Source organism: Dama dama, chromosome 28, assembly GCF_033118175.1.
Source record: "Dama dama isolate Ldn47 chromosome 28, ASM3311817v1, whole genome shotgun sequence".
Classification (NCBI taxonomy): Eukaryota; Metazoa; Chordata; class Mammalia; order Artiodactyla; family Cervidae; genus Dama; species Dama dama.
The window spans coordinates 42,063,361-42,074,939 of NC_083708.1; the positions used below are offsets into that span (position 1 = coordinate 42,063,361).

General features: G+C 40.8%; 1 long non-coding RNA gene across 1 annotated transcript; it reads left to right on the forward strand.

Annotated features, from left to right (window-relative positions):
* The first annotated feature begins 7,829 nt into the window (after positions 1–7,829).
* LOC133048109 (uncharacterized) lies at positions 7,830–11,321 on the forward strand. The gene is made up of 4 exons (XR_009690954.1): positions 7,830–7,873; positions 8,462–8,580; positions 9,125–9,289; positions 11,238–11,321. It is a non-coding gene; the product is annotated as an uncharacterized LOC133048109 (long non-coding RNA).
* The last annotated feature ends 258 nt before the right edge of the window (positions 11,322–11,579 follow it).

Here is an 11,579-nt window from a genome sequence, read left to right on the forward strand (position 1 = left end):
GGGATGCAAACTCAAAAAGCATGATGTTATTTTATTTGCATATTTCCATAATTTCTCCAGCAGTACGATGGATGAGAGTAGTGGAGGGCTTTCAGATGTCAAATTTCCAGATAGGATGTGTCAGAAAGTCATCTCTTTGGTGATTTAAAATAATTCATTATAAACACTGTGATGCACATGTGTATAAATTAGCTCTAATTTTCACACTAGGGATTATGGATAACATGTGAAGGAAACTAATCAGGAAATCACCATCCAGAAGTGGTTATGTAAGCACTGTAAATATTGTTATAAAAATCTATTCCAGAGAGTATGTCAACTAGCCTAGGTGATGTAAAATAGACTTTTTTTATTGGCTAAATGAAGAGAGTTCAGGCTTTGAGGTTGGATAGAAGACTGATAGTTTCCGCCGTCCTTCCGTGGGAAGAGGGTATCTTTCCGACAAGCCCACGGGCCTTACATGTGGGGGCAGTGCTCCAGTCCAGAAATCCATCTGGCTCTGCCTCCTTCCACTGCCTGGGGGCTCTGCTGCCTGATTCACCCAGAAGCTCAGCTGAGCAGCTGTCAGAACACTGGGACATCTGCTTCCTTCTTCTCATGTAAAGATGCTTGTTAATATCCAAGTGTGGGGACTTGACCAAGATTAAAGGAAGGATATGATGGTGGTTTCTGTGCCTGATTGGGCTTCCCTGGTGGCTCAGACAGTGAAGAGTCTGCCTGCCAATGCAGGAGACCCGGGTTTGATCCCCAGGTCAGGAAGATTCCCTGGAGAAGGTAATAGCTACCCACTCCAATATTCTTGCCTGGAGAACTCCATGGACAGAGAAGCCTGGCGGGTTATAGTCCATGGGGTCACAAACAGTCGGCTGAGTGACTAGCACTTTCACCTTTTTCACTTGCTGCCTGCTTGATAATGAAGGTTGGTTTTGTTTTTAATAAATTTAAGTATGTATTCCTTCATTTGTAAAGTATTTTTTTTAATTGAGATGTAATTATCATTATGTAAGTTTTAGGCGTATAACATCATGGTTCAATATTTGTGTATTAATGAAGGTTTGCATGTGTGGCAGACACTGGCCTACGAAGGACTTTCACCATGACGACCTGCTTGGAGGTGAGATGGCGGGGGAAAGGATACCCTCCTCTAACCCCAGGTACTTAGCAGTATTTACCACAGGGATGTGATAATTTCCAAGTGGTCAAATGGCTTGGGTCTATTTGCAACCCACACCTTCAGGCGTGTTTTACAGTTGTTCTTGATGAAGGTAAAAGTAAACGAGTGCGAACAGCAGGAGGAAAGATTCTCCCTCAGATTTGTCTTCTGATCTACTTAAGGATTCTGACACTTCAGACTTCTTGGTGACTTTCATGTCCCTCATCTGGGACATAGTGGACACAAAATGATGGGACTTGGGTTCTCCAAGATAAGGAATGCTATTTAATGAAGGTGAATTCTTTCAATGGTAAATAAGTCAGGCTTGGGGAGTTCAGGACAAAGGATCAAAATATTATTTTTAAATGTGATTTTTGGCATAGAGGCCATTAGTACCTGAGGCTAGGAGAGAGCTACAGAAGAAAGATAATGAGATGAACCTTCAAACTGTAGCATCCTCACAGAAAATGGTCCTCCTGGCCAAGGCACTCCCCTGAGTAGAGTGGCCGAGGCATCCTCCTACACACATGGTTTGGGCTGATGAAGGGTGATTCCCAGGAGACAAGTGATGGTCCTTCAGAAGAGGTCAGGTCTTCAAGGACCAGATACAGAAGGGCATCCTTAATTACAGACTGAGGGGGGTGGTGTCCATGCAGACTGAGTTGCCAGGAGCCAGCACACGAGATCCCACCCATGACAAGGTCGTGAGGAGAAGACCTGACAAGCAAGGCAGATCAGGACTTCAGGGATTTCGAAAAGCTGCCCCGGCGCTCACCTTAAAGATGATCTCTGTCTTTCTGATGCTTGCTATATTAGACTACTCCCTAATTTCTGTGACACGGGTAGAAGGCCTTCACTGATCTCTTTCCAAACAGAATCAACTTAGAACTTTAATCAATATGTCCCCCAGACAGTGGTATCCTATAAGATTATCCAGGATGAGAGGAGTGTTTCAATTTAGACCCCTTTGCTGGCATTCTAGCCTGCTTGGCAAATGCGTACTAATGCACATGACTGCTCACCATACCTTAATCATAAACAGCATAAAGAACCTGATCACATAAAGACCCTAATGGGCACAGAGCCCTTCGGGAGGTGAGGAAGCCCTATTAGAGAACACAAAAATATTACTCTATAAGTGGTTATAGTTAAAGATTTAGAAAAGTAAGAGTTTAGAATTGTTCATTTTAACCAGGAATGCTAAACAGGAGCTGACTCACCGGAGCTGCAGAGTCTTTGTGTGGTAAACCTTTTAGATAAATTTAACTGATAACTTCTGCAAAAGGACTGACCTTTGTGTTCATTAAAGAATAGATTACGGAAAACAGCTTTGCATTCACCCAGGTCATAAAATGTCAATAGGCCCCAAGGCCAGAAGATAATGTACAAGACTCTCACAAAGAAGTATGCAGAAAAAACCCTGGTTTTGTGAAGGATGAGCCGATGTAATATTAAACTATCTTCCCCTTAAAAATGTACTAATTTAGAATATAAAAGCTACGGTAAAAAATAAAGATTTGCCAGACTCTGCGGCACATCCCCAGTCTGGTCTCTCTCTCTCTCTCTCTCTCTCTCTCTCTTTCTCTCACCAACGTCGTTCATCCTGAGGGTACCCCTGGATCCTGCTGAGGCTGGACCCCGGCACTGAGTGAAACATTTCTACTGATCCAGATGATTCTCAAACACAGAGGGATGTTATTTTTGCCATTATATCATTGTTGGGTGGGCCTCCCCCAAAGCACACTCCCCAAAAGAGTCTAGTCCTGGTATGTCCCAGCGATTCTCTCTTCTGACCTGGTGAAGGCATGGAGGGAGTGGTCGCTACAGGCAGCTTTGTCTCTTTTTCAGTTTGAAACACTGGGGGCAGATGAGTTGGCATAAAACAAGCATAATTACATGTTAACTTCAAAGATGGAAAATACCATGTATGCTAAATTCCATAACCTGCCAGGAAGGAAATTATTCACATTGGCCTAATTTTATTTCAGATCTACCTACCATTGTGTAGAATAAAAATGTTGATGTTTGACCTTATAATTGAATACTTTTATTAGAAAACAATTTTTTAAATGATAATATATTACAGAATGGAACATGCCTTGTCCCAATTACATATTTTACTAGTAACTGATAATTATGGATAGTGGATGGCCAGTTGGTAGAGAATTAAAATATTTTTAAGATGAAAAGTATAGAATCAGCCATTATTTTGTCTTTAATTTCTTGGTCTTTTATTTTATTATTATTATTCAGTTATCATCATTAAACATTGGTTTTTTTTACCTTCTTGTTTTCATGCATTAACTCAACCTAGTTTGTGTCTAACTTTCTGGTGAAATGCAACATTATTTCACAACAGCTTTCTGGTTCATTTTATTTTAGATGCTACACTGAAAAGTAGAGATCAAAGGAATCTTGGCCATCATTCAATCCAATCCCCTCACTTCAAAGATGAAGAAACTGATATTAAAAAAAATGGATACAGCTTATCCAAGGTTGCACAGCTGGTTAGGGGCAAAGATGTATTTAGGACCTAAATCTCATGACTCCTGGGACAGGGCTCCTTCTGCATACTGCTCCCAGTCTTCCCGTCCACTCCTTTTTAAAAAATTCTCACTCTTGTCATTCGAGTGAATTTAGACCTTTCAACAATTTTTGTGTCAAGATGGAATTTTCTTCATCCCTACCCCTTGCCTTTTCTCCTCTCTTACCTTGTAGGATCTTTGGGAGAATTTAAAAGGAGATTTAAAAAATTTTTGTTATACCTTAAAAGAAGTTAGGGGAGTGAGATAGCCAGCTTAAGCAAGATTTGTGTGTTTTGTAGGTGCTACAGTTTGAAAAATCTGAAAGACACAAAGGGATTTATTTATTTGTTTAATTAATTTATTTAAATTGAAGTATAGTTGATTTGCAATGTTGTGTTAACTGCTGCACAACAAAGTGATTCAGCTATATATATATACACACACACACTTTGTTTTTTATGTTTTTTTCATTATGATTTATCATAGGATATTGAATATAATTCTCTGCTCTAAATAGTAAAACCTTGTTTATCCATTCTATATATAAAAGCTTATATCTGCTACTCCCAAACTCCCATTCCACCCCTCCACCAAACCCCTCTCCCTTGGCAACTACCAGTCTGGTCTCTATGTCTGTGATTCTGTTTCTGTTGAAAGAAACAAAGATTTTAAGATCAGCTAAGGCTCCCAGGTTGGGAACCAGGACACTCAGGTAGTATCTTGAGGTCAGGCAGAAAAGGCTATGCTAGAGGTGGAGTTATGGAAGAAAAACTGGAAAGACAGAAGGGTGTTGGCTACACGTCCACGGAGGACCCTGTGTGGATTGATAGAAGAGATTTGCCACCATCCTTTAGACTCTAAGTTATTGGATGATCTGCTAATGGTAGGACTCTCTTTTTGGTGATAGGTTCTGTATATACAGTTATGAACTCAATTTAAGAGTTACACTGAAAATTTAGGCATATTATCAAGTTTGGGTTTTAATAATACTACTCTGCTATTTGGAATCCTGTCCCACTCCAGCTAATCTGGGCTTTCCTAAAATAGCTGTTATTATCACTGCGTCAAGCTGTTCCATAGGGCATCTGCTTAAGGAGGGAGTGGGGAACTGTACAGGATGCACAACTAGAGTGATGCTTGAGACATTTAATTTCTGTTTTTCTCAACCCACCCCTACCTGCTGACTTCTAGACCATTTCATCTTATATGAGCATAACGTAGTAGAAAGGTTATAGCCTTTGGCTTTAAACAGATCCAAATTCTAATCTCATTATTTCCTAGTTGAAGACAAAGTTTCTTTAATTACCCAGATCTCAATTTTCTTATTTCCAAAGTGACAGTATTGATGTATACTTTGTAGGGTTGTTGTGAGAATTAAATAATATAGGTAACTGTCTTGGCTCAGATGGTAAAGAATCCACCTGCAATGAGGGAGACCTGGGTTCGATCTCTGGGTTGGAAAGATCCCCTGGAGGAAGGCATGGCAACCCACTCCAGTATTCTTGCTTAGAGAATCCCCATGGACAGAAGAGCCTTGAAGGCTACAGTCCATGGAGTCACAAAGAGTCAGACATGACAGCAGCTAAGCAGAGCGTAGCACGTGGCCAGCCCACTCATGATGTCTGTTCTCTTGCTCTGTGCACATCCCCTGCTCGACCAGTCCCTGTTTCACCGATACCCAACTCACCTGACTGTCCCATCCTCTTAATCATAAGGCTTAATCAGTACTTACCTGTGTGCCTGCCCCCTGCGCCAGCCACTAGTTTCCCTGGTGACTAATGAGCCATCTTGATACCAGTTTCCCCTATACATGTCAGCCTCCTCCTCGCCTTAGTGGCAAAGATTCCTTCTTGTAGCCATAATGATGGGGTGTCACTCCAGGACTTTGCTTCAGATTTGTAAGACCCCCTAACCAATAAATTGTTGATGTCTCTATCTCTGGGCTCTTTCTTGGGTCTTGCAGCTGGGCGATTACAGGGCTTGCAGGCCTGTGGGGTGCAGCTCACAGTAACACACTGGGACAGTGCTTGGCACCCAGGTGTCGATGAGTGGTGACTTTTATTTCTCTGGCACTACTGAGGAGAGGCAAGAGGGAGATTAATGTCTGGGTGGGGGGTGGGCAGGAAGCGGCAGGAGACCTTTTAAAAGAAGGGGGTTGGGAAATGGTCGGGATGCCTGGTAGGAATAATGAGTTGACAAGAAGAAGGACGGATGGAGAGAGGAAAAGAAGGATAGGAAAAAAGAGGGATAAGGTAGAGAAAACAGACAGGAGCCCCAGGAAAAATAGTAAAAGATGTCCATGAGCAGGTACTGAAGGTGTTTTTATAGCCCTTATACTGAAAGTGTTCCAGGACCTGCAGCATGGGCCTCATCAGGGAGCTTGTTGGAAATGCAGAGTTTCAGGCCCCTCCACAGACCTTCTGATTCAGAATTCACATTTTAACAAGATCCCAGTGTCCACTAAATCTGTTGATGCTGTTTTCATCTGCTGAAGGTAAAGCAGATTTAAATCACCAGGAAGGCCCTGGGGCTCTGTGTGATCTCTGAATTTACCAGGAAGACACCCCCATAAAATGGGTGGGATCCAGGATGTGACACTCCCCTTGGCAGTCTGCTCTGGACAGAAGTGCTACATGCCAGAGTCAGGCTGGAGGTTCCCAGGGGTTCTTCAAAGTTCTCATCCGGATCCAGAGTAACAGGTGCGGAGGAACTAGGAAGTGGAGTGGTTAACAGCCTGCCTGGCAGGCATGCTGCCACCTGCCCCTTCCTCCTCCCCTTCCTTGCCTCTGAGCAGGAAGCACTTCTGTCTGTGCCCTGCAGAGAGTGTCTTCATCGCAGGGGCCTGGGAAAGCTGGACTCGTGCCCTGGGACAGCCACTTCCCCATTCCCTGACATATCATAAAGCCTTCATATTGTGATGTTAGGGGCCCAGGGTTTCCCAGTACAATGGGGTCTTGACTGTGACTTTCTGGTGACATTGTATTGCCCCCACCCCTCCCACACACACCCCCCACACACACACGCCTCACCGCCACCAAGTCAGCAGCCAGGCAGCTGATGAAAAAGGAGAGAAGTTGCTGGATATAAAAAGTGTTGGGTCTGGGGCCAACAGAAGAGCACCTGCCCCATCAAAACAGGGGCAGCTCCACTCAGACCCACCAGCTGTCAGGACGCAGAATGGCCAGATGATCTTTGTTCCAAGAAAAGCTAGGAAGTCCAGACTTTCATGTTAAAACCTTCGATTTTAGAGGTTGACAATGAATTCATTTTTCTAAACCCTGCTGCTCATACAAAAGACATCTGAGGGCTAGATGCAACTCCCAGGCTGTCACTGTACCACATCCTTCCTGAGTCTTTTACGGAAGGAGAATTGAAATTTTCACTGGACTGGAAATAGGCGAACGAGACAAAGACTGCCTGCCCCAGTGTGGTAGGCCCTGGCGATGAGGCTGGACACAGTTTGAATGAAATATGGCTGTCATACCCTTTTCATGGCAACTAGAAACAAAAATACCAAACATTCAATAAGTTATGTATAGTGGGAAGGAGAGACTATCATAATTAGTTGATTAATCATTGTCAGCCTCTTGTCGTGTGCTGATACATGAGTAAATTATGTTCAGAGTATTGATTGCATCCAAGCTAGAATTCCTTTGAGCCTGTCATCTGAAGGACACTGTGACCACAGAGGTCCACCTCAAGTTACTGCCTTTTGCAAAGTGATAATGGGGTGCACAGCCATGTGTAATTTAAGCTCATCTTCCTACAGGCAGTGGGTGGTTATGGCCACACTGCTGAAGCTGTATTGCTTTCAGCTTTAATGGGAACCTTTATTGAAACAGAAACCTAATACCATTTAGGTTAATAATATGCCCACTTAATCTTCCTTTCCAGAACTTGCCTGATCTTTAAACTTTCTGAGGGGAGACTGGCAGTGATTCCTCATTGCATATAGGTATCTCTTCAGATAAAGAAGGGTTGGGAAAAACGTTTTTATTCGGAATCAGTTTGATTGCTTTTTTCATAGTGAAAGTGCAGTAGTTCTCTCTTATCTCTGAATGCAGTGCTGATAAAATCAGGGTGTGTTCATTTCCCAGAAGGAAATTCAGGAGTGGGATGAGCTTATATTCAGGTATTGAACCAGGACTACAGCTATTCATTCCATCTCTGTTCTTTTCATCAGGGCTCCCCCAAGGTGATTAATGGCTATGAAAATAACGTATGAGGGCTGAAGGGGAGTCCTGGGAATATGACCAACTGGATGCAACTTTAATCTTTCCTACTCTAAAACCCTAAATTTCTTCCTCTTGGGAGCCAAATAGCTGCTAACTCCTGTGGTTGGCTGGGTGTGAGTGAGGCTTTGGGCTTTGGTGGGTCCCAGGTAGAGAGAATTGTGAGGTTCCTTCTTCCAGTGGGCTAGGCAGGTGCCTGAGAATGATGTCAAAGACCAGGAGGGAGGGATGGAGGGCAGCAAATACTGAGAAGAGTTGGGCTGCTGGGGATCAAGTCAACACAGGCCAAAGTGGGCCTGCGCTGGGCTTCCTACCCCAAGAGGCTGAGGAGGAGCCGAATGGGGACTGGGTCCTCTACCCTGCAGCTGGGGCCATGTGAGGGGGCCATGTGAGGAGTCTGCAGGGAGGGGATTTCCCACAGCTTCTATAAGTCAGCCTGTGGGACTGAGAAGGCTTTACCTTCTGTCATCTGTGGGGCTCTTATCCCTGGGGCTCGTAAAACTCCATGTCTAAGATGTAAAGAACCCACACTGAAAAACACCATCTAACAGGGGCCAGCAGCCAGAGAGAAAAAGCGAAATGCATTCCCAGCAAGAAGACTCTGTGAGGGGAGTGTCTGAGTCGGGGAAGAGCAGGGATATGAGCTTCCATGACAAAACAGCAACTTTCGGTGAGTGGACAGAGGGAGAGACAAAAGTAAGACTTCAGAGGCCTAAAGAAGGAAGATGGAAATTAAACTGCTCATCTTTAGCAGAGTGACGGGTATCAGAAAAGAGATGAAGCATCTCTGTGGGGAAATGGTGCCAAATTGGTGAGGAAAATAAAACCTTTTTCATAAAAATGAATAAATAAAAATTTATGTAAGAAGTTGTTAGGTTTCCAGGTCTCCTCTCTTGCCTCACACAAGAAGTGGGATCCCTTGGCCCAGGTCGTCTTCTGTGCCATCCCTCACAAAACACTAGCATTCATGCTTATCCCTCTCATATATGTGTGTATGTGTATATATATATATATATATTTAAGATTCTTTTCCATTATAGGTTGTTACAAGATATTGAATATAGCTTCCTGTGTTGTACAGTAAACACTTGTTGTTTATCTGTTTTATATATAATAGGGTATGTCCGTTAATCCCAGATTCCTAATTCATCCCTCCCCCTTTGCTCCTTTTGGTAACCATAAATTTGCTTTTTTTTTTTTTTTAATGTATATAGTGCCCCACTTTTAAATACAAGCAGACAATCAAGGGTCACCAGATCTGTGAGAAAATCTAATATGAAAGGAAGAGACTAAAAAGAAAGAAATTTGGGAAAGAAGAGAAAAAAGTATAGGCGACAGAAGAAAACTTAAAAAGCCCTCAGTATCTCTGGAGAGAAAAGGTATTGTATTCAAGAAGCAAAAGAAGCAATTAAAAAGTAACATTTAGAGAACAATTTATAGATATACATTTTTTTGTTGAAGTATAGTTGATTTATAATATTGTGTTACTTTCTGCTCTATAGCAAAGTGGTTCATTCTTTTTCTTAAATATTCTTTTCCATTATGGTTTATCATAGGATACTGAAAATAGCTCTCTGAGCTATACAGTAGGACCTTGTTGTTTATCCATTCCATAAATAATAGCTTACATCTGCTAACTTCAATGATCCACTCCATCCCTCTCCCTTGGCAATCACAAGTCTGTTCTAATAAAGATATAGTTTTAATTGGAGATTAAAAATAGGATAGCAAAAGGGAATAATTCAAGAGAAGAATTAGAGGAAATGTTGTCAATATTAGCAAACAGAAATACAGGATTCTCAGTTTAATTTGAATTTCAGATTCAAACAACATTTTTCTTTAATATAAATATGTCCCATGCAATGCTTAGTTTGTCTGAAATTAAAATTTACCTGTGTATCTTATACTTTATCTAGTTACCCCAGTTGGAAGGCAAATTTGATGAAATCTCCAAGAAAATATAACCAGAGAGAGAGAGGAGATAATAGATTCAAAGATCAGTTGAGGAAATCCAATATTTGAATGATAAGGAAGTTCCATAAATAGAGAACAGAAACAGAGCAAATAAATTATCAAAGAAAGTTCACTGAACGGATTAAGAGAGTCCACCCAGGGCCAAGCACAAGAATGAAAAATCTCGACGAAATGCATCATTATGAAATTGCATAGCACTTAGGATAAAGCCGTGAAAAGGATAAAGCCACATACAGAGAATCAGGAATGAAAATGGCAAAAATTTTCTACAGAAAACCATGGAGTAATGCCTTCTGAATTCCCAGAGAAATCTTATCTCGGGTCTATAATTCTACACCCCAGCTAAATAGACCATCAATTTTGAAGACAGAATAAGATTTTTTTCCTGGAATCTTTAAAAACAGCTTAACTTCTATGCATCCCTTCTTCAATAGACGTATAAAGCCATTGGAGGATGTGCTCCATCAAAATGTGAGAGTTAAGCAAGAAAGAAATTGAAGACCCCAGAAGAGAGAGGCAGGCAATCCCTAAAACGATAAAAGAAGCTAACCTTAGGAAGATAGCTGAACATAGATTTATATATATATATATATATTCTTTTTCAGATTCTTTTCCATGATAAGATATTGACTATATCTTATAGTCATTAGATTATTAGATTATAATCATAAGTCATTATAGTCTTATAGTTATTATAAGATACTGACTGTAGTTCGCTGTGCTCCACTGTAGGTCCTTGTGGCTTCTCTATTTTATATACAGTAGTTTGCATCTGCTAATCCCAAATCCCCTAATTAATCCCTCTCCCCTCCTTTCCCCTTTGGTGACCATAAGTTTGTTTTTCTATATCTGTGAGTCTATTTTTATTTTGTAAACTAGTTCATTGATAGCATTTTTTTGGGGATCCACCTATAAGTGATATATTTGTCTTTCTCTGTCTGACTTATTCACTTAGTATGATAATCTCTAGGTCCATCCATGTCACTGCAAATGGCATTATCTCATTCTTTTTATGGCTGAGTACTATGCCATTGTATGTATATAAAAATCACATCTTCTTTATCCATTCATCTATTGATGGACATTTAAGTCCTACAAATATTTTAAAATAAAATTTAACAGACATTCCTAATAAAGTAAATTAGAAAGAATAAAAATGATAAGATTTATAAAAATGATAAAATGTATTAAAGACTCCCAAAATGTAAGAACAAATATCATCCTTAATGACAAAAGGAGAATGGTAGGTGATTTGGTCTTGAGAGGTAGCAGCTTGGTCTTGAGCAGCTCCTACATAATAAAGAACTATTATTTGCCTGTGAAATTAAGAATATTAAACTATGTATTTCCTAGAATCCCCAGAATGTGAAGGACTATCTGCATTAGAAGAACTTGTTTTAGCACCCCAGGAGTCTACATTTCAAACAAGAGCCCCAGGTAAGTCTCTTTTGGATTATTAACTTAAAAAAATTTTTTTTTTTGCTTTTAAAAAAGTTTTGTTGAGATATTTTACTTATCATAGAATTTGCCCATTTAAAGTGTACAATTCAATGAACTTTAGTATATTCACAAATTTATATAATCATCTACTGTAATCTAATGTTAGAACATCTCAATTACTCCTAAAATAAATTTGTCAATCGCAGTATCTCAATTCATCCCACCCTACCCCTTTCCCCCTTTGGTAACTGACTA